General features: G+C 42.2%; 1 long non-coding RNA gene across 1 annotated transcript in view; it reads right to left on the bottom strand.

Annotated features, from left to right (window-relative positions):
- Positions 1 to 23,808, bottom strand: part of LOC147349522 (uncharacterized) — a 63,223-nt gene extending 39,415 nt beyond the window's left edge. The window contains exon 1 of the long non-coding RNA XR_015149916.1: positions 23,666 to 23,808. This is a non-coding gene — a long non-coding RNA (uncharacterized LOC147349522). The remainder of the gene's footprint in view (positions 1 to 23,665) is intronic.
- Positions 23,809 to 24,163: the final 355 nt, after the last annotated feature.

Genomic DNA, 24,163 nt, shown 5'->3' with positions numbered 1-24,163 from the left:
ACCTGTACTGTCTGGGTTGCCCTAACTGGGGCCAGAATCCCTAGTGAACTGAAATCCTAATGGCTCGACCCTCTGACTTAGAGGAATATAGAAAATTGCCCAGACCTCAGGTCTCCTGGTGCTGGGGTCCCCAGCTCAAGACTCCTTCCTGAGAGTGCAGCCTCCTTGGCACCTCAGCAGGGAGTGGTGCCCCAGGTAGGCATGAAGCTAAAGGGGAGGATGAAGCTTCAGTGGGGAAGAAGTGGTGAGATACAAGTCCTTGGGTGTTTTCTCAGGCACCTCCACTCTAATTCACTGTCCAGGAAGTCGACATTCCCTAAGGCTCTGGTTGCAGGTGAGAGTTGGGTATGAAGAAGTGCTGCCACCTTGTGGACATTTACTGGAACTACACTTGCCAACAAGTGCTTACTGGCACCTCCAATTCACAAGGGGGGCAGTTAATGACAGCTGCTCTCAGGAAAGGTCATGTGGTGGGTATTGCAGAAATCAATTCCAACCAAAATCAACTTTCAAGAAGCCAACTGTAAGAGGTAAAATTTCCTCACACCCTTTAAGGAAAAAAAAGACCCAATCAGCCCAAGGACAAGATATTCCACCTCCCTACTTTATTACAGGAGGAATGCCAATCAACACAGCAAGAAGTCAATTCCCGTCTGACAGAATGGCCATCCTGACTATCAGCAAACAATAAATATTAGAGAGACCCTGGAGATGAGTGAACCCTCCTTCATATTCCGTGGGAATGGACCTTGACAACAGCCCCTAGAAAGGACAGCTTCCACAGACCAGAAAGAAAATTTCAATAGAGGTAAGCCTAGAATTTCAATACCCACACCTGGGCCTATATTACGAAAAACAGTCATTCAAAATGACCCATGCACCGCAACATTCACTGCAGTGCTATTTACAGTAACCAAGACATAGATCCAAGAAAATGTCCCTCAACAGATTAAATCTTAAAGAAATGTGGTACATATATACAATGGGCTTTAATCAGACATGAGAAAGAACCACTGAAATTATGAAATTCTGCCAATAGTCCCCACAAGGATGGACTTTGGAGGATCATACACTAAGTGAAGTTAGCAACAGAGGGAGATATCAGCAGAAGATGTTCCTTGTAGGCAAAATTTTAAAAAGAAATAATACTCCTGCCAAGGAAAAGAGTAAGAGCCAGAGTGAGAGAGTCATCCAAGCAAGGCATTGCTGATATTGGATGAAGATCAAAGTGATAGCAAACAAAAGAAACTGGACAAAAAGTAGCTGAGCCAAGGACTATGACCACAGACTAGACAACTACCCAAAACCTAGGCAGGAGAGATGGAAAAAACCAGTTAAATCCCTCAGTCCTCCCTGCCGAACAGGAAACAGTAAATGAAGGGACACCATCTGCTCACTTTCCCAGAAGAGAGAGTTTCAACTCCTCTTGGTAGCAATGCAAACATTTTCAAAAGCATTACTCTAATTACAAATGATTAGAAATGATTCCTAGAAGTAAAGACTTAACTCACGGTGTGCCTGACTAATGAACGCTTTCTGCATATCCCACTGCACTTGGAGCTAACTTTGAAAGCACTGGCTGGAAATGGTTTCTGAGGGTTTAAACTGATCCTTGTCAAGATAATAGGCTGTGTCACTTTTTCTCCCTATTTCTCTAATCACATCATTCAAGATTTTTTTCTACAGTACAGCATAAATTCACAGGCTATTCCAGGACTAGAAAGTGGACCTTTTGTTGTTTCAGTTGGTGTCTGGGGTTGGATTTGTGATTGTGCATGCCAAACTGAGGGGGGAACTACAGAGCAACTAAAATTAAATGTTTAAACTTAAATTTATAATAAAAAAAAAAGAAAAGAAATAAGGGGAAGTAATTTACAACACAAAAAGAGAGTCTGAGAATTGAAACACAAAGAACTCCAAAGGGAAAAAAATGAAAATCCAGGGATGAATTAAGAGCTCAAGAAGGGAATGGCACCCCACTCCAGTATTCTTGCCTGGAGAATTCCAGGGGCAGCAACGCCTGGTGGGCTACAGTTTATGGGGTCACAAAGAATTGGACAGACTGAGCGACTAACACTTAACACTAACATATACCCAAAAAGCTGTCTGTATCTGTGATAGATAGTCCACAGGATTATATCCTTTCTTCATTCTTCCACATTTACACAGAAATCTGTATATCTAACAGATACTGCACAGACACTCAATGTTCAGCACAGGGAACTTTGTTTGAAATCCTGCAATAACCTCTAGGGCAAAACAACCCAAAAAAAGAACAGTATGTTAATACATGCTAAGTCGCTTCAGTCATATCTGACTCTCTGCAACCCCATAGACTGTAGCCCACCAGGTTCCTCTGTCCATGGGATTCTCCAGGCAAGTATACTGGAGTGGGTTGCCATTGCTTTCTCTCGGGGATCTTCCTAGAGGATGTTAATATATGTCATTTTGAACCAGGTGGCTGTATACTGTAATACTGATAACAAGCACCAAATGGCAGATCAGCCATATTCCTGTATAGCATCGCCATTAGATTAAAGAACATCAAAGCCTAGTTAATTAATTCCCACCTCCCTGACTTGGGGGCTTCCCTGGTGGTGCAGAGGCTAAAGCATCTGCCTGCAATGTGGGAGACCTAGGTTCGATCCCTGGCTCGGGAAGATCCCCTGGAGAAGGAAATGGCAACCCACTCCAGTATTCTTGCCTGGAGAATCCCATGGACGGAGGAGCTTGGTGGGCTACAGTCCACGGGTCTCAAAGAGTCAGACACGACTGAGCGACTTCACTTTCCCTGACTTGGGCTGCTATCCCATTCCTGGAGTCTGAGCAGCCTTGGATCTTATGACTGGCCTGGAGTGGGACTGAATAGCTGGGCAGGTATCTTTAATTGAGCCCCCTCTTTAACCCATTCTGTCTGGTTTGCTCGGGCTGTGACCAGACATCCTACCTCAACCAACGGATGATTGCCCAACCCTCTGGCCTTGAGTTTCGAAAAGTAACTTAGTCCCCAAATCAGTCCTCTTTCCTGAGAGTGCAGCCTCCTAGGCACCTCAGCAGGGTTCTGTGGGCAAGATAGGGATGAGTCGAGAAGTGAAGAGTGAAGCTTTGGGGGAAGAAGTAGTGGGACACAAGCCCTTGGGTCAGGCACATTCCACTCTAAGTCTCAGCACAGGAAGCAGACATTCACTAAGGCTCTGGTTTCTCAATAAACCAGAGTTGAGCATGAAGCTACAAGTTAACCAGCAATGCTTACTCATACCTCCAATTCACAAGGTCTGTGGGGCTGTTAACGAAAGCTGCCCTCAGGAAAGGATCTGGGGCTAGTACTGCAGAAGTAAATTCCAAACACAAACAATTTTCAAGAAGCCAATTGCAACAGGTAAATTTTCCCGACATCCTTTAAAGAAAAGAATAAAGGAAAAACAAACAAAAACTCCCACCCTGCAACAGGGTAAGATGCTCAACACCCCTAATCTTTACAGGAGGATGCAAATCAAAATGACAATGACCAATCAAATCCCACCACTCAGAATGGCCATTCTCATGTCACAAAAAATAATGCTGGAGTCAGGAGGAGAGAGAACCCCCCCCACAGTACATGGGAATGGACACCGGCAACAGCCACTAGAAAGGACAGCACCCCCATGCCAGGAGGAAAAAAAAAACCTTTCTACACAACTTAACCTAGGATCTGACATTCCCACATGTGGGCCCAAGAAAAACCATCATTCCAAAACACACATACACCCCAATGTTCACTGCAGCACTATATATAGTAGCCAAAACACAGATCCAGGAAAATGTCTACTGACACATTAAAGCTTAAAAAAGATGTGGTACACATATACAATGGACCATTACTCAGCCTTGAAAAACCACCACTGAAATTATGAAATTATTCCACTGATCACCACAAGGATGGACCTTGGAGGATCACATACTAAATTAAGTCAGGCAGACAAAGTAATAAAATAGCATATGCTGTGAATGCTAGGCAAAAAGAAGAAATAGAAGAACACAAAAAGAGACTCTGAGAACTCAAAACACAAACAGAGGGTTCCAAAAAAGTTGAAAGAGCAAGGATGAATTAGAAGGATGGGACTAACATATACACAGAAATCAGTATCTAAAATAGATAATCCAAAAGGATTCCTTCTTTTCTTCTTTCCTTGCCCCCTCCTCCCACAAATGGGTTTCCCTTGTGGTTTAAACAGTAAAGAATCTGCCTGCAATACAGGGGACCTGGGTTCAATCCCTGGGTCAGGAAGATCCCCGGAGAAGGAAATGGCTACTCACTCCAGTATTCTTGCCTGGAGAATTCCATGGACAGAGGAGCCTTGGTGAGCTACAGTCCATGGGGTGGCAGAGAGTAGGACATGACTGAGAAAATAATACTTTCACCTTTTTTTTTAAACTTTCCTCCCACAAATACAGAAATCTTGGAATCTCTGAAGAATATACAGAAATCTGTATCACTAAAATATACACAGAAATCTATATCTGTAATAGATAATCTCCAAGGATTATCTCCTTCTTGGCTTTGTTCCTACACATATAAACAAAAATCTGTACATCTAACATATATACCAAAATCTGTATCTCTAATAGATACTTCACAAAGACCTGATGTTCAGCATGGTGAATTTTGCTAGACCTTCAGCAATTACTCTGTGGTAAAAGAATCCAAAGAAAGAGATATGCTGTATGGCCATGTCATACTAAATCAGGCAGCAATACACTAATAACAAGCAAAAAACTGTAAATCAACTATACTCCAACATAGCCCTGGCATGAGATTAAAGAAAAGAAAAGGAAAAAATTCAATGACTAGTTATTCCCTCTGATGTCCCTGACTTAGGCCGCTCTCCCATTCCTGGAGCCTGAACAGGCTGGGGTTCAATGACTGGCCTGGAGTCTGGTTGAGAGAGCTGGACACGATGTCTTTCATTGAGCCCCCTCTTAAACGTGTACTGTCTGGTTTGCTCTGGCTGGGACCAGAGTCCAAAATGCACCCAAAGGATGATGGGTAGACCATCTAGCCTCAAACCTTGGAAAAGTAACCTAGCCTTCAGGTATCGTGGTACTGGTATCCCCAGTTCAAGCCTGCTTCTTGAGAGTGCAGCCTCCTAGGCAGCTCAACAGGAGCAGTGCCCCAGGGTGGGAGGAGTCTGAAGGGGATGGGTGGAGATTTAGGGGTCATAAGTAGTAAGACACAAGCCCTCTGGTGTTTGTTCAGACACATTCCACTCTAATTCACAGCCCAAGAAGCCATCTTACCCCATGATCTGGTTACAGGTGGAACCAGAGTTGGGCAAGGATGAGTGCTGCCATCTTGTGGACATTTCCTGGAACTACAACTTTCCCACCAGTGCTTACTGGCACCTCGGATTCAAAAGGCCTGTGGGGCTGTAAATGAAGGCTGCCTTCAGGAAAGGTCCTCCGGCAGGTATTGCAGAAATAAATTCCAAACACAACCGATTTTCAAAAAGCCAATTTCAAAGGTCAGTTTTCTTCACACCTTCTAAAGAAAGAAAAAAGGAACCCACAGGACAAGATGCTCAGCATCCCTAATTATTACAGGAAAAATGTCAATCAAGATGACAAGAAATCAAATCCAACCTATCAGAATGGTCATCCTCACAAGTCTGCAAACAATAAATGCAGGAGAGAGCTCGGTAGTGATGGAATCTACTGATAGTCAGTGGGAATGGAGATTGCCAAAGCCCTAGAAGGTACAGCCTCCACATGCTAGAAAAAAATCTTCCAAAAAACTAAGCCTAGAATCTGACATACCCCCAACTGGGCCTATATTCAAGAAAACCATTATTCAAAAAGACACATGCACCCCAGTATTCACTGCAGCACTAGTTACAGGAGCTAAGACACAGAACCAGCAAGATGTCTTTTGACACACTAAAGGTTAAAGAAGATGTGGTACCTATATACAAGGGACTCTCATTCAGTCATGAAAAAGGGCTACTGAAATTATGAAATTATGCCACTAAATGTCACAAGGATGGACCTTGAAGTATTACAGACTAAGTGAAGTCAGCCAGGCAGAGAAAGAAAATAGCACATGATGTCCCTTGTAGACAAAATTTAAAAATAGATACAAAGGAGCAAATTTACAACACAAAAAGTGACTCTGAGGATTCAAACACAAATAGAAGTTTCCAAGAAAAAGTGAAAGAACAAGAAAAGTGAAAGAACAGAGCTAACATATACACAGAAATCCGGATCTGTAATAGATAATTCAGAAAGATTATCTTTCTTTTCTTCCTTCTTTCAAATATACACAGAAATTTGTATCTCTAACATGTACAGAGAAATCTCTATCTGTAATATATAATCCAAGATCATTATCTCCTTCCTTCCTTCCAGATATGCACTGAAATCTGTAGCTCTAACATACTCACAGAAATCTGCATCTGTATTAGGTAATCCACAAGGATTATTTCCTGCCTTCCTTCCTTTCTTCCAGCACAAGTACACAGAAATACTTATTTCTAACATATACATAGAAATTTGTTGCTGTAACAAATAATCCACAAGGACTAAGCCTGCTTAAGCAAACAATGATTAATAAATAGAGGAAAACAATAGAATAGGGAAGACTAGAGATCTCTGCAAGAAAATCAGAGATACCAAGGGAACATTTCATGCAAAGATGGGCACAATAAAGCACAGAAATGGTATGGACCTAACAGAGGCAGAAGGTATTAAGAAGAGGTGGTAAGAATACACAGAAAAACTATACAAAGATGGTCTTAATGACCCAGATAACCATGATGGTGTGATCACTCATCTAGAATCAGACATCCTGGAGTGCAAAGTCAAGTGGGACTTAGAAAGCATCACTACGAACAAAGCTAGTGGAGGTGATGGAATTCCAGCTGAACTATTTCAAATTCTAAAAAATAATGTTGTGAAAGTGCTGCACTCAACATGCTAGCAAATTTGAAAAACTCAGCAGTGGCCACAGGACTGGAAAAGGTCAGTTTTCTTTCCAATCCCAAAGAAGGTCAATGCCAATGACACCAGCCTTATGGCAGAAAGCGAAGAGAAACACCCTCTTCCAAGAACACCAGAGAAGACTACACATGGACATCACCAGATAGTCAACACCAAAATCAGATTGATTATATTCTTTGCAGCCAAAGATGGAGAAGCTCTATACAGTCAGCAAAAACAAGACCGGGAGCTGACTGTGACTCAGATCATCAACTCCTTATTGTCAAATTCAGACTTAAATTGAAGAAAGTAGGGAAAACCACTAGACCATTCAGGTATGACCTAAATCAAATCCCTTATGATTATACAGTGGAAGTGACAAATAGATTCAAGGAATTAGACCTGATAGAGTGCCTGAAGAACTATGGACGGAGGTTCCTGACATTGTACAGGAGACAGGGATCAAGACCATCCCCAAGAAAAAGAAATGCAAAAAGGCAAAATGGTTGTCTGAGGAGGCCTATACAAAGCTGTGAAAAGGCCTACATAGCTGTAAAAAGAAAAGAAGTGAAAGGCAAAGGAGAAAGGAAAGATATACCCATTTGAATGCAGAGTTCCAAAGAATAGGAAGGAGAGATAAGAAAGCCTTCCTCAGTGAACAATGCAAAGAAATAGAGGAAAACAATAGAATGGGAAAGACTAGAGATCTCTTCAAGAAAAGTAGAGATACCAAGGGAAAATTTCATGCAAAGATGGGCACAGTAAAGGACAGAAAAGGTATGGACCTAACAGAAGCAGAAGATATTAAGAAGAGGTGGCAAAAATACAGAGAAGAACTGTACAAAAAAGATCTTCATGACCCAGATAATCACAATGGTATGATCACTCACCTAGAGCCAGACATTCTGGAATGCAAAGTCATAGGAGGCATCACTACGAACAAAGCTAGTGGAGGTGATGGAATTCCAGTTGAGCTATTTCAAATCCTGAAAGATGATGCTGTGAAAGTGCTGCACTCAATATGCCAGCAAATTTGGAAACTCAGCAGTGGCCACAGGACTGGGAAAGGTTAGTTTTCATTCCAATCCCAAAGAAAGGCAATGCCACAGAATGCTTAAACTACCACACAATTGCACTCATCTCACATGCTAGTAAAGTAATGCTCAAAATTCTCCAAGCCAGGCTTCAACAGTACATGAACTGTGAACTTCCAGGTGTTCAAGCTGGATTTAGATAAGGCAGAGGAACCAGAGATCAAATTGCCAACATCCACTGGATCATTGAAAAAGCAAGAGAGTTCCAGAAAAACATCTACTTCTGCTTTATTGACAATGCCAAAGTCTTTGACTGTGTGAATCACAAGAAACTGTGGAAAATTCTTCAAGAGATGGGAATACCAAACCACCTGACCTGCCTCTTGAGAAATCTGTGTGCATGTCGGGAAGCAACAGTTAGAACTGGACATGGAACAACAGACTGGTTCCAAATAGGGATAGAAGTACGTCAAGGCTGTATATTGTCACCCTGCTTATTTAACTTATATGCATAGTACATCATGAGAAACACTGGGATGGATGAAGCACAAGCTGGAATCAAGATTGCCGGGAGAAATATCAATAACCTCAGATATGCAGATGACACCACCCTTATGGCAGAAAGTGAAGAACTAAAGAGCATCTTGATGAATGTGAAAGAGGAGAGTAAAAAAGTTGGCTTAAAGCTCAACATTCAGAAAGCTAAGATCATGGCATCTGGTCCCATCACTTCGTGGCAAATAGATGGGGAAACAGTGGAAACAGTGTCAGACTTTATTTTGCGGGGCTCCAAAATCACTGCAGATGGTGGCGGCAGCCATGAAATTAAAAGATGCTTGCTCCTTGGAAGAAATGTTATGACCAACCTAGATAGCATATTAAAAAGCAGAGACATTCGTTCCCAACAAAGGTCTGTCTAGTCAAAGCTATGGTTTTTCCAGTAGTCATGTATGGATGTGACAGTTAGACTATAAAGAAAGCTGAGCACTGAAGAATTGGTGCTTTTGAACTGTGGTGTTGGAGAAGACTCTTGAGAGTCCCTTGGACTGCAAGGAGATCCAACCAGTCCATCCTAAAGGAAATCCAAAATCCTAAAGGAAATAAGTCCTGAATATTCACTGGAAGGACTGATGCTGAAGATAAAACTCCAATACTTTTTCCCACCTGATGGGAAGAATTGACTCATTTGAAAAGACCCGGATGCCGGGAATAATTGAAGGCAGAAGGAGAAGGGGATGACAGAGGATGAGATGGTTGGATGGCATCACTGACTCAATGGACATGAGTTTGAGTAAACTCCATTAGTTGGTGATGGACAGGGAAGCCTGGTGGGCTGCAGTCCATGGGGTCGCAGAGTTGGACAGGACTGATCGACTGAACTGAACTGAACTGAACTGAAGAGTAACTAAAGAACCTCTTGATGAAGGTGAAAGAGAATGAAAAAGCTGGCTTAAAACTCAACACTGAAAAAACTAAGATCATAGCATCTGGTCCCATCACTTCGTGGCAAATAGATAGGGAAACAGTCATAGACTTTATTTTCTTGGGCTCCAAAATCACTGCAGACGGTGACTGCAGGCATGAAATTTCCTGTTCTTGGAAGAAAAGCAGTAACAAACCTAGACAGTGTATTAAAAAGCAGAGATATTACTTTGTCAACAAAGCCCCATATAGTCAAAGCTGTTGTTTTTCCAGTAGTCGTGTACAGATGTGCGAGTTGGACCATGAAGAAAGCTGAGTGCTAGAGAAATGATGCCTTCAAACTGTGGTGCTGGAGAAGACTCTTGAAAGTCCCCTGGACAGTAAGGAGATCAAACCAGTTAATCCTAAAGGAAATCAACCGTGAATTTTCATTGGAAGGACTGATATTGAAACTGAAGCTCTAATACTTTGGCCACCTGATGCAAAGAGCCAAAGTATTAGAAAAGACCCTGATGCTGGGAAAGATTGAAGGCAGGTTGAGAAGGGGACAACAGAGGATGAGATGATTGGATGGCATCACTGACTCAATGGACATGCTGTTGCTGCCGCTAAGTCGCCTCAGTTGTGTCTGACTCTGTGCGACCCCATAGACAGCAGCCCACTAGGCTCTTCTGTCCCTGGGATTCTCCAGGCAAGAACACTGGAGTGGGTTGCCATTTCCTTCTCCAATGCATGAAAGTGAAAAGTGAAAGTGAAGTCGCTCAGTCATGCCTGACTCTTAGCGAACCCATGGACTGGAGCCTACAAGGCTCCTCCATCCATGGGATTTTCCAGGCAAGAGTACTGGAGTGGGGTGCCATTGAAACTCAATGGACATGAGTTTCAGCAAAGTCCAGGAAACAGTGAGGGACAGGGAAGCCTGCATGCTGCAGTCCATGGGGTCACAGAGAGTTGGACACAACTGAGTGAGTGAACAAGTGTTGTTGATAAAACAACTGACCAGGACCCACTGTATAACACAAAGAAATGTACTCCACATTCTGCAAGAGCCTATAAAGAAAAAACCCCAAGAAATCATATATACACCTGTAGATGTGAAACAATTTGCAGTTGAAAGAAAAGGAAAAATAAAAACACCCACAAGGTTGTAATTCACTGTGCACTCCAGTTCAAAAGATGGGATGAAACAGAAATAACCAAAGGAAATTCTGATTCTATTCCCCTCAGGACATACTGGTGTCACATCCCTGGAGCCTGACTGGTTTGGGTCCCAAGGCTGGAGTGTCCTGGGGCTGAGGGAGCTGGAAGCATGTAGCAGGCAGTGTATCTCCAGAATGGACCTGGAGTGCCTGTTGCCTCTGGAGAGACCCCAGACTCCAGATACAGGCAGGAGAAATTAAGAGATTGGAATTAACATATACATATTAATATATATCAAATAGATGATATATCAAATATATCAAACAGTTGATAAAAGTACCTACTAAATTGCATAGAAAAGTTTATTGAACACACTGTAATCACCTATATGCAAAAAAGGACCCCAAAGGAATAATCATCTATGTGTAACTGAATCGAGTTCCTGTATACCTGAAACAAACATCAGAAATCCACTCTATTCCAATAGAAAATAACAAGGAATTTACAGAAAAAAAATGTGGCATGAAGTAGGTGCTTCTGTCTTGTGGCCATTGTCTGTCATAATACCATGAAGAGCTGTGCTGCTGGGAATTTAATATTCACAAGGATTCAGGGGCAGTAAGGTGTGGGTCTCCTGCATTGCAGGCAGACACTTTACCATCTGAGCCAACAGGGAAGTCCCCCTAAGAAATGTTCTAAGAGTGGTCATTGAAAAAGAATTCAAAACAAGGCAGGCATTAAAGAAGCCAATTTCAAGATGTAAGTTTAAGTCACACATTTTTAAAAATCACGTGAAAAGACGTCAACATCATTAAATATTAGAGAAATGCAATTCTAAAATATAATGAGGTATCACATCACACTGGTAGGAATGGCCATTGCCAAACACTCTACAAACAATAAGTGCTGAGAGGGTGTGCAGACAAGGGAACCCTCCTCCACCGATGCTTGGGATGTAAATGGGTAACAGCCACTCTGGAGGACACCGTGAGGATTCCTTCAACCATGAAAATGAGAATGAAATTAGAAAACATCCTAACACGGAACACAAAATAAACCCCAGAGAGTATAAATATCTAAATGTAATGATGTGTGTGTGTGTGTGTGTGTTAGTCGCTCCATCGTGTCCAACTCTTTGCGACCCCATGGACTGTAACCTGCCAGGCTTCTCTGTCCATGAAATTCTCCAGGCAAGAATACCGGAGTGGGTTGCCAGTTCCTGCTCCAGAGAAATGTAATGATGGATGCTATCAAATTCTTGAGAAAAATATGAACAGGACACAATTTGACATAAAATGTAGCAAGTTCTTTATGGATCCACCTCTTAGCATAATGAAAAATAAACCACAAATCAGAAAGTGGGGCTGAATTAACCTTAAAAGCATTTGCATACCTAAAGGAAACCTTCAAGGAAAGATAAGAACAATTCTCAGAATAGGAAAAAATATTTGCCAAGGAAGATACCCACAAGGGATTCATCTCCAAAACATACAATCAGCTTGTGTAACTTAATATCAATAATACATACAACCAAGAACAAAATGGGCTAAAGATTGAAATGGTTATTTTTCTGAGGAAGGCCTACAGACTGTACTTAGGCACATGAAAATGTGATCAGCATCACTAATTATTAGAAAAACACAAAGTCCAATGAGTTAAGCACTCATATTGGTCAGAATGGTCATCTCAAAACATCTTAAAGAATAAATTCTAGGACTTTCCTTGTGGTGCAGTATTAAGAATGTGCCTGCCAATACAGAAGACACAGGTTGGAACCATGGTCTCAGAAGACTCCATATAAATAAGGCCACAAAGCCCATGTCACAACTACTAAAGCTGTGCTCTAGAGCCCTTTAACTACAACTACTGAGGCCTCCCACCGCAACTACTGAAGCCTGGTGCTCTAGAGCCCACGCTCTGCAACCTGAAGCCACCACAATGAGGAGCCTGGACAGTGAAACTAGAGAGTAGCCAGCCCCCTTTCACTGCAGATAGAGAAAGGTAGATTTCTGCAACCAAGGCCCAGTGCAATCAAAGACAAATGATTAAATAAAATTATTTAGAAAAGAATAAATGCTGGAGAGGGTGTAGAGAAAAGGAAACCCACCTGCACTGTTGATTGGAATATACATAGGTTCATCCAGTGGGGAGAACAGTATGGAGATTCATTTGAAAAATAACAGAGAAGTACGTTCAGTTCAGTTCAGTTCAGTCACTCAGTCGTGTCCGACTCTTGGCGACCCCATGAATCGCAGCATGCCAGGCCTCCCTGTCCATCACCAACTCCCGGAGTTCACCCAGACTCACGTCCATTGAGTCAGTGATGCCATCCAGCCATCTCATCCTCTGTCGTCCCCTTCTCCTCCTGCCCCCAATCCCTCCCAGCATCAGAGTCTTTTCCAATGAGTCAACTCTTCACATGAGGTGGCCAAAGTACTGGAGTTTCAGCTTTAGCATCATTCCCTCCAAAGGAATCCCAGGGCTGATCTCCTTCAGAATGGACTGGTTGGATCTCCTTGCAGTCCAAGGGACTCTCAAGAGTCTTCTCCAACACCACACTTCAAAAGCATCAATTCTTCGGCACTCAGCCTTCTTCACAGTCCAATTCTCACATCCATACATGACCACTGGAAAAACCATAGCCTTGACTAGATGGACCTTTGTTGGCAAAGTAATGTCTCTGCTTTTTGAATATGCTATCTAGGTTGGTCGTAACTTTCCTTCCAAGGAGTAAGTGTCTTTTAATTTCATGGCTGCAGTCACCATCTGTAGTGATTTTGGAGCCCCCAAAAATAAAGTCTGACACTGTTTCCACTGTTTCCCCATCTATTTCCCATGAAGTGATGGGACCGGATGCCATGATCTTCATTTTCTGAATGTTGAGCTTTAAGCCAACTTTTTCACTCTCCACTTTCACTTTCATCAAGAGGCTTTTTAGTTCCTCTTCACTTTCTGCCAGGACCCAGAAAACCCACACCTGGGCATAAATCCAGAGAAAATAAAAATGTAAAAGACACCTTGCAATCTTGGCCCACAAGGTGCAACAACCAAGTCTGGGAAGCAAGGTAATTATAGAAATTTCAGATGAATGGATACACAATGGGGTACATATACACCATGGGGTACATATACACAATACAATATTTCTCAACTATAAAGAGTAGGAAATAATATCAAGTCCAGTCACGGAAAAGAAATTAGAGATCATCGTTCAAAGCGAAGTAAGGGAGACAGTGACAGACAAGCATCATATGATATCACTTCTAGGTATAATCAAAAAATGGATGAAAATGAACTTCTTTCTTAAAGAGACACAGTCTCACAGACTTAGAAAAGAGACATCTGCTCACCAACATAGAAAGCTATGGTGAGGGAGAAATGAACTGCTTCACACTAATATATGCACAGTACTACTCATAAAGTCACCATGACCTACTGTGTAACACAAGGAAACATACACAACACTGTGTAATTACCTATATGAAAAAAAACCTCAAAAAGTAATGTGTATACATCTGTGTAGGAGAGAATCAAGTTATGCTAGATTGAAAAGGAAGAAAAAAGAAGCAACCCATATGATTATAATTCACCTGCATATTCCAGTTCAAATTATAGGATTGAAACATTAAAAAGAAAAATAAAAGAAATGCTGACTCATTTTCCCTCAGGCCATAGTGACCTAGGCTGTGGTCACATCCCTGGAGCCTGATTGGATTGGGTCCAAGGCTGGAGTGTCCTGGGGCTGAGGGAGCTTTGAGCATGTGGCAGGCAGTGTGCCTCCACAAATAACCTAGAGTGCTTTTGCCCTCTGCAGAGCCTCCAGATACAGGCGCAAGAAATTAGGTGTTTGGAGTTAACATATACACATTAATATATAATCAAAAAGATAAAAAATGAACTACTGAAAAGCAGAGGGAAGTTTACTGAATACACTGTAATCACCCCTATGCAAAAAAGAACCTAAAAGAGAATAGATAAATGTCTATGTATAACTAAGTTTAATTTCTGTACACTGGAAACAAATACTACATCAGAAGTTGATTCTATTCCAATAGAAAATAGCAAGGAAATTACAGTTAAAAAAAAAAGTGACGCATGAAGAAGGGCTGCTGCCTCCTTCTTCACGCGTCACTGTTCATGGTGTAACATGAAGACTTGTGCTGCTAGGCATTTAATACTCATAAGGATCCAAGCTCTGTAAGAAAAAACACACACATCCATCGAGCAATGTCTTAGGAGTGGTCATCAAAAAAGAAGTCAAAAGAAGGCAGATGTTCAAGAGGCCAATTTCAGGTGGTAAGTTTAACTCAAATCCTTTAAAAAAAATTAAAAGATGTCACTATCACAAAATATTAAAGAAATGTAAATCACAACTCCAATGAGGTATTTCCTTACATGATTCACAGTCACCTTTGTCCACAAGTCGACAGTAAGTGCTAGAAGGAGTGTGGGAAAAAGGGAACCTTCCTACACTGTTAGTGGAAAGGTAGTAACAGCTACTATCGAGAAAAGTCTTCAGGTTTTTAAAGAAATGAGAATGAGAATGCAATTAGAATACTCCCTGATGCATATGCAAAAATAAACTCCAAATAGATTAAAGACCTAAATAAAAGTATGGATACAATGAAACTCTGAGGAAAAGAGTAGAACACACTTTGACATAAAACGCAGCAAGTCCTTTTCTGATCCACATCTTAGAATCATGAAAAATAAAAATAAATAAATGGGACCTCAGTTCAGTTCAGTTCAGTCACTCAGTCGTGTCTGACTCTTTGCGACCCCATGAATCGCAGCACAGCCAGGCCTCCCTGGCCATCACCATCTCCCAGAGTTCACTGAGACTCACGTCCATCGAGTCAGTGATGCCATCCAGCCATCTCATCCTCTGTCGTCCCCTTCTCCTCCTGCCCCCAATCCCTCCCAGCATCAGAGTCTTTTCCAATGAGTCAACTCTTCACATGAGGTGGCCAAAGTACTGGAGTTTCAGCTTTAGCATCATTCCTTCCAAAGAAATCCCAGGGCTGATCTCCTTCAGAATGTACTGGTTGGATCTCCTTGCAGTCCAAGGGACTCTGAAGAGTCTTTTCCAACACCACAGTTCAAAAGCATCAATTCTTCGGCACTCAGCTTTCTTCACAGTCCAACTCTCACATCCATACATGACCACTGGAAAAACCATAGCCTTGACTAGACGGACCTTTGTTGGCAAAGTAATGTCTCTGCTTTGGAGATGGTCAAACAGAAGATGACAAGAGTGAACGTTGACATTCTAGGAATCAGTGAACTAAAATGGACTGGAATGGGTGAATTTAACTCAGATGACCATTATATCTACTACTGCAGGAATCCCTTAGAAGAAATGGAGTAGCCATCATGGTCAACAAAAGAGTCCAAATACAGTACTTGGATGCAATCTCAAAAACGACAGAATGATCTCTGTTCGTTTCCAAGGCAAACCATTCAATATCACAGTAATCCAAGTCTATGCCCCAACCAGAAATGCTGAAGAAGCTGAAGTTGAACGGTTCTATGAAGACCTACAAGACCTTTTAGAACTAACACCCAAAAAAGATGTCCTTTTCATTATAGGGGACTGGAATGCAAAAGTAGGAAGTCAGGAAACACCTGGAGTAACAGGCAAATTTGGCCTTGGAATACGGAATGAAGCAGGGGAAAGACTAATAGAGTTTTGCCAAGAAAATGCACTGGTCATAGCAAACACCCTCTTCCAACAACACAAGAGAAGACTCAACACATGGCCATCACAAGATGGTCAACACCAAAATCAGATTGATTATATGATTATATTCTTTGCAGCCAAAGATGGAAAAGCTCTATACAGTCAACAAAAACATGACCAGAAGCTGACTGTGGCTTAGATCATGAACTCCTTATTGCCAAATTTAGACTTAAATTGAAGAAAGTAGGGGAAACCACTAGATCATTCAGGTATGACCTAAATCAAATGGGACCTAATTACCCTTAAAAGCATTGTAACAGGAGAGGAGACCATAAACAAAACAAAAAGACAACCCTCAAAATGCAACTAATATTTGCAAACAAAGACACACATGAGGAATTTATCTCCAAAACACACAAACAGCTTATGCACCTCAATATCAAAGAAACCACCCAATCAAACAGGGGCACAAGATTTAAATGGACATTTCTCCAAAGAAGACATAGAGGTGGCCAGGAAGCACATGAAAAGATGCTCAGCACCTGTAAGTATTAGAGAACTGTAAATCAGAAATACAATGTGGTATTGCCTCACATAGAGAAGGCGATGGCACCCCACTCCAGTACTCTTGCCTGGAAAATCCCATGGACGGAGGAGCCTGGTAGGTTGCAGTCCATGGGGTCGCTAAGAGCTGGACACGACTGAGCAATTTCACTTTCACCTTTAACTTTCATGCATTGGAGAAGGAAATGGCAACCCACTCCAGTACTCTTGCCTGGAGAATCCCAGGGACGGGGGAGCCTGGTGGGCTGCCGTCTATGGGGTCGCACAAAGTTGGACATGACTGAAGCGACTTAGCAGCAGCAGCAGCAGCAGCATTGCCTTACGTAGGTCAGAATGGTCAGCATCAAAAAATCTACAACAATAAATGCTGGAGAGGATACAGAGGAAAAAGAAACTTCCTCCCTGTTGATGGGAATGAAAATAAGAAATTCACAAAGGAGATCAGACCAAAGGTTCGTTAAAAAAAAAACCCTAACCCTCTTACACTGTTGGTGGGAATGTGAACTAGTATAGCCACTATGGAGAACAGTGTGGAGATTCCTTAAAAAACTGGAAATAAAACTGCCATATGACCCAGCAATCCCACTGCTTGGCATACATACCAAGGAAACCAAAATTGAAAGAGACATGTGTACCCCAAATGTTCATCGCAGCACTGTTTACAATAGACGGGACATGGAAGCAACCTAGATGTCTATCGGCAGACGAATGGATAAGAAAGCTGTGGTACATATACACAATGGAATATTACTTAGCTATTAAAAAGAATGCATTTGAATCAGTTCTAATGAGGTAGATGAAACTGGAGCCTATTATACAGAGTGAAGTAAGCCAGAAAGAAAAACACCAATACAGTATATTAACGCATATTTATGGAATTTAGAAAGATGGTAATGATGACCCTGTATGCGAGACAGCAAAAGAGACACAGATGTAAAGAACAGACTTTTGGACTCAGTGGGAGAAGGCAAGGGTGGGATGATTCGAGAGAATAGCATTGAAACATGTATATTATCATATGTGAAATAGATTGCCAGTCCAGGTTTGATGCATGAGACAGGGTGCTCAGGGCTGGTGCACTGAGATGACCCTGAGGGATGGGATGGGGAGGGAGTTCAGGATGGGGAACACATGTACACCCATGGCTGATTTATGTCAATATATGGCAAAAACCACTACAATATAGTAAAGTAATTAGCCTCCAATTAAAATAAATTAATTAAAAAAAAAGAATGAGCATTGAAAAAAAAAAAAACTGAACAGAGAAGTACCATAGGACCAGCAATTCCATTCCTGGGCATAGATCCAGAGAAAACCATAATTTTAAAAGACAGGTGCACCCCAATTCATAGTTCATGGCAGCACTATGTACAGTATTCAAAACATGGAAGCAAACTAAGTGGATAAGGATAGATGAATGGGTAAGCAAGATGAGGTAATGCACACAGTGCCATGTTACTCAGCCATAAAAGGATGACATCATGCCATGTCCAGCAACAAGGAAGGAAGTAGAGATGATCATACAAAGTGAAGTGAGACAAAGAAAGACAAGTATCATATGACATCACTTAGTGGTAAATTCTAAAAATGGATACAAATGAACTTTTCCAAACAGAAATGGCCTCACAACATAGCAAAACACCTTATGGTTACCAAAAGGGAAAAGTGGTGGGCAATGAGAAATGAGAAGGTGTTGATGAACATATACACACTACTCTTTAAAATAATCAACAAGGACCCCTACTCAATACTGCATAATAAACTATATGGGAAGAGAATCCAAGAAAGGACATGTACACATCTATGCATAAGTGAATCATGTTGTTCACCTAAAACAAAAAAACATACAAACACACTCTACAACATTGCAAGTCACCAACACCAATACAAAAGACAAAATACAAAAAGAGAATGTTGGCTCTATTCCCCTCAGGCCTTGGTGACCTGGGCTGATGTCACATCCCTGAAGCCTGGGCAGCCTTGGTTCCCAAGGATGGACTGTCATGGGGTTGACAGAGCTGGGGAGGGTGTGCCAGCCAATGAGCCCTGCTCCATGGATCTGGTGAGCCTGCTCCCCTCTGCACGGGCCCACCACCTCCAGATGCAGTGAAACTGGGAGGGAAGAGCTTTGAAAAGCCCTGTGGGCTTCCTTTCTCCTGGTGGTGGGGTTCCCACCACCTTAGGGTCTCCCCATCTATGGATGAAAGCACTCTCCACAGAGTGGTGTTTCAGGAATTGGGATTTGGCCAAGGGATAGGGGTAAAGAAGAAAGAAGGAATGGGACATAAGCCTTAAGTGTTTCTTCTGGCACATTCCACTCTAATTGACAATCCAGGAACACGACTTACCCCAAGGCTCTCTTTCCTTCAGTAACCAGAGTTCGGCATAAAGACATGCTGCCACCTTGTGGCCATTTCCCATAACAACAACTTTGAAACCAATGCTCATGGGCACTTAACATTCATTCACAAGACCTGAGGGGCTTAAGTGAAAAAACACCTGCCCTCAAGAAATGTCCTAGGGGAGGTCATCGGAAAAATATGTAAAACAGAATTGTTTCAAGGTCAATTTGTTCTTTAAGCACTCTGCTGCTCATTAAACTATAGCATAATTGAAGAAATAAAATGCATGTGAAACTGTTAAAAAAAAAAAAAAAACAGAGAAGTCATTCAAGAAGCCTATTTGAATAAGTAAGTTTAACTCACACTGTTTTTAAAAATCACATGTAAAGACGTCAACATCACTAAATATGAGAGAAATGCAAATCAAAGCTTCAACAAGGCATCACCGCACACCAGTCAGAAAGGCCATAGACATAAATGCTACAAACAATAAATGCTGGAGAGGGTATACAGCAAAGGGAACCTTCCTACACTGATGCTGGGAATGGAAATTGGGAGCAGCCACTTGGAGGACATTGGGCAGGTTCCTTAGCATGAAAATGAGAATGAAACTAAACTACTCCCTAACACCAAACATAAAAACATATAGCAAGTAGATTAAAGGTCTAAATAAAAGGACAGATACAATGGAACTCTTGAGTAAAAAAAGCAGAACACAATTTGACATAAAATGCAGCAAGATCTTTTTTGATCCACCTCTAAGAATCAGTACAAATAAAACAAAAATAAACAAATGGGACATAATAGACATTAAAAGCATTTGCACAACACAGGAAACTATCAGTGAAAGAAAAATACAATCAGAATAGAAAAAAATTCATGCAAAAGAAAAGAGCCACAGGAAAATTATCTCTACACATACAAACAACTCATAAAGCTCAATTTAAAAAAAATCCAGTAAAAAATTGGCCCAAGATCTAAATGCACATTTCTCCACAGAAGGCATAGAGATGGTTATGAAGCACAAGAAAAGATTTTCAGCATCACTAGTTCTTAGAGAAAGGCAAATCAATTGTCCAATGAATCAGAATGATCATTTGGGAATATAAATGGGTACATCCACTAGGGAGAACACTATGGAAGTTCTCTAAAAAACTAAACATAAAAAAACCTAAGCACAAAAGTACCAAGTAACCCAGCAGTTCATACCTAGGCATAGACCAGAGAAACCAAAATTTTAAAAGATACCTGTACCCCAACGATTACAGCAACACTAGGTACAATAGCAAAGATGGGGAAGCAACTTAATGTACAAGGACAGATGAATGGATACAGAAGATGCGGATACACACAATGCAATATTACTCAAATAAAGAGGGATGGATGAGATGATGCCATTTCCAGTTACAGGGAAGAAACTAGAGATGAGCATACTAAGTGAACTAAGTGAGACAGGGAAAGACAGGTATCACAGGATATCATTTCTGGTGGAACCTAAAAATGGATACAAATGAACTTTTTACAAGAGAATCAGCCTCAGAGACTTAAAAAAGAAACTTATGGTTACCAAAGAAGAAAGTTGAAGGGGGCAGAGAGAAATTAGCTGGTTCAGATAAATATATATAACCATAAAAAATGTGCTGAAGGAATCTTAAGAGTCATAAGTCTGACAGGGCTGTAAACGGACACCCACCCTCAAGAAATGTCTTGGGGGAAATCATCGGAAAAGAATTCCAAACAGGGCCAACTTTCAGGAAAGCAGATTCAAGAGGTAAATTGTGCTCACAAGATGTAAAATAACACAAGTACATGGAAACATAATTCACATCAGTAATTATTAAATCAATGCCAATCAAAACTACAATGAAGTATCACTTCACACTGGTCACAATGGCCATCATGGAAAAGATCTGCAAAGAATAAATACTTCAGAGAAAGTACAAAAAAGGGAGTCCTCCCACCATCTTGGTGGGAATGTAAATGGTGAATGAAGACACTATTGAAAACAGCAAGAGTTTCCTTGAACACTAAACATACAGGTATCATATGATCCTGAAATCCCACTCCCAGGTTTAGATCTGGAGAAATTCATCACTCAAAATGACATGTGCACCCCAATTTTCAGGGTAGCACTATTTACAACAGCCAAGACATAGAATCCACCAAAATGTCCACTGACAGAAAAATGAAGACTATGTAGTATATCTATACACTGGAATACTACTCAGTCATTAAACAGGATGAAATAATGATATTGGCCACAGCATGGATGGACTGAGAAATTTTCATACCAAGTGAAGTAAGTCAGAGAAAAAGAAAAATATCCTAAGATATTATGTACAGGTGCAATCTATAAATTCATACCAATGAACTAATGTACAAAACAGAAATGGACTCACAGATTGTGAAAACCAAATTCTGATTATCAAAAGAAAGTTAAAAGGGAGGGATAAATGAAGAGTTTTGATCAATATATAAACACTGCTGCTACTGCTACTGCTGCTAAGTCGCTTCAGTCGTGTCCGACTCTGTGCGACCCCAGAGACGGCAGCCCACCAGGCTCCCCCGTCCCTGGGATTCTCCAGGCAAGAACACTGGAGTGGGTTGCCATTTCCTTCTCCAATGCATGAAAGTAAAAAGTGAAAGTGAAGTCGCTCAGTCGTGTCTGACTCTTAGCGACCCAATGGACTGCAGCCTACCAGGCTCCTCCGTCCATGGATTTTCCAGGCAAGAGTACTGGAGTGGGGTGCCATTGCCTTCTCTGATATAAACACTAATATTTATCAAATTGATAATCTAATAGGACCTACTGAATAGAGAAGGGAACTCTATTGAAAAAACTGTAATAGCTTATATGAGGAAAAAAATGGAAAAAAAAGAATAGATATACTTCTATATAAAATCAAGTTCCTATACACATAAAACCAAAGAAACAATGGAAATCAACTCTAGTCCACTATAAAATAAAAATTAAATTACAAAGTAAATTATCTGAGCTTGGTGAAGGGGAAATCATATAGTAGTGACACTATGAATTAGACATGTGATATGCTATGATATTAATATGACACCTCCAAAGGTTTTCACTCAGCAGAACACACAGCAGCAACCCACTAAGGTTCCTGACCTCATATGAATGCAACAAGATGAAGAAAAAGGACCACAGGTTAATCAGGGCAACACCTTCAATTCAGATGTTGGGAATCTCAGAGTGGACAGGACACACTGCAGGTAAAGACCAGATATGTGGTCTCCAGGTACAGGATCTCATCCCATGTGGAGGGGGTTGCTGCTGCTAAGTCACTTCAGTTCTGTCCGACTCTATGTGACCCTGTAGATGGCAGCCCACCAGGCTCCCCTGTCCCTGGGATTCTCCAGGCAAGAACACTGGAGTGGGTTGCCGTTTCCTTCTCCAATGCAGGAAAGTGAAAAGTGAAAGTGAAGTCGTTTAGTCATGTCTGACTCTTAGCGACCCCATGGACTGCAGCCTTCCAGGCTCCTCCATCCATGGGATTTTCCAGGCAGGAGTACTGGAGTGGGGTGCCATTGCCTTCTCTGTGGAGGGGGTGAGACCACACAATCCCCTGACTCTGCACCTGGGGTCCCACGACCCTTGGTTAGGACACCAGGACTCTGCTGGTTGGGCCCCTAAGGTGAAAACAAGTGGGCTCCTGTAACCTCCTGGGAAGGTGTAAAGTAGTGTAGAGTCAATCTCCTCTCCCCACACTTGTCCCAGGGAAGACCTCCTCTTTTCCCTTTGGTTCTATGTGATATTAACTGTTTTTATGGCTGTCATGATAATGTTGAACACACTACTTTGTTTCTGGCAGGCTCAGTCCTTTCTTGTTCTACTGAGGTGTTGAGAAGACAAACACGAGGTGCAAGGCTGGAAGACGAGGGGTAAGTCTGGTCTCTGCTGAGTAGGGATGGCCGATTGGAAGGAAATCACAGCAGCAACCTCACCTGCTGCCCATTGACTTTTTGCCTGATCCGTGTGCCCTGCAATCAATTCACCAGGTAAGCCTACCTCCCCGCCATGCTCATCCTGGTGAATTGGAGTAATTACCAGGTAGACATCTGAGGAAGCTCCAGGAGCCTCAGGGAGGGTGAACCTTGCAGGGGTAAAGAGACAAACAGGCACAGGCCTGTATAAAGTGAATACTGTAAAGCATGAATTCCTAAACACCAGTGAAGCTCTCGTGTATTCTTCCTTTTTCTTAGTTGTGTGTGTGTGTGGTCTCCCCATACATATAATCCTGACCCATGCAAATGGAATGAGGCTCACACAGTGCCTAGTCCCCCAACCTGGGGTCACACATCCCCTTGGTTAGGACACCATGGCTGTGGTCAGTGGACCCCTAATGTGTAAACAAGCCAGGTCTCTGGGGCCTCCTAGGACCCTAGAAAGAAGTGTAGGGACCATCTCCTCTCCCCTCAATTGTCCCTGAGAAGTCAGGCCCCTCCTGTTTTCACTTTGGTTCTGTGTGATTTTTTGCTGGTTTGAATGCTCATGCTAGAGGTGAACACAGTACCTCGGTTCTGGCAGGCTCTTTCTTGTCCCGCTGAGGTGCTGAGAAAATAGGAGATCTGGGCTGAAAAACGTAGGGCAGGTCTGTTCTCTTCAGAGTAGAGAGTCAACTGGAAGGAGATCACAGCAGCAACCTCACCTGCTGCCCATTGGCTTTATGGCCAATCCCTGTGCCCTGGAATCAATTCGCCAGGTGAATCTGCCTCCCTACTGAACTTGAATGTGCTGGAAAATTGAAATGATTACCAGGTAGCCCACCTGAGGGGTCTCCAGGAGCCCCAGGGAAATGAACCTGGCAGGGGACAGACTAGGAGCCTGACCGCAGCACTGACCCCCGGGAGGGCCAGGGAGGCCCACTCAGAGGAGAGCACGGTTCCCAGAGAGGCCCACCCCGGCCGCAGACCCCAGACATCTGAGCACTGACGCTCAGATGCAGGCGCGGAGTTTCCAGACAGAGGCCAGGCCAGGCCTCCACCTGGGTCTCCATGTCCCAGCACACACA

The sequence above is a fragment of the Bos grunniens genome, chromosome 21 (genome assembly GCF_055505025.1).
Source record: "Bos grunniens cultivar Pamir isolate PY7600 chromosome 21, Bosgru_T2T1.0, whole genome shotgun sequence".
In the NCBI taxonomy this organism is placed as follows: Eukaryota; Metazoa; Chordata; class Mammalia; order Artiodactyla; family Bovidae; genus Bos; species Bos grunniens.
The sequence above is the reverse complement of the archived record's forward strand: the minus strand, read 5'-3'. Positions and strand labels throughout refer to the sequence as shown.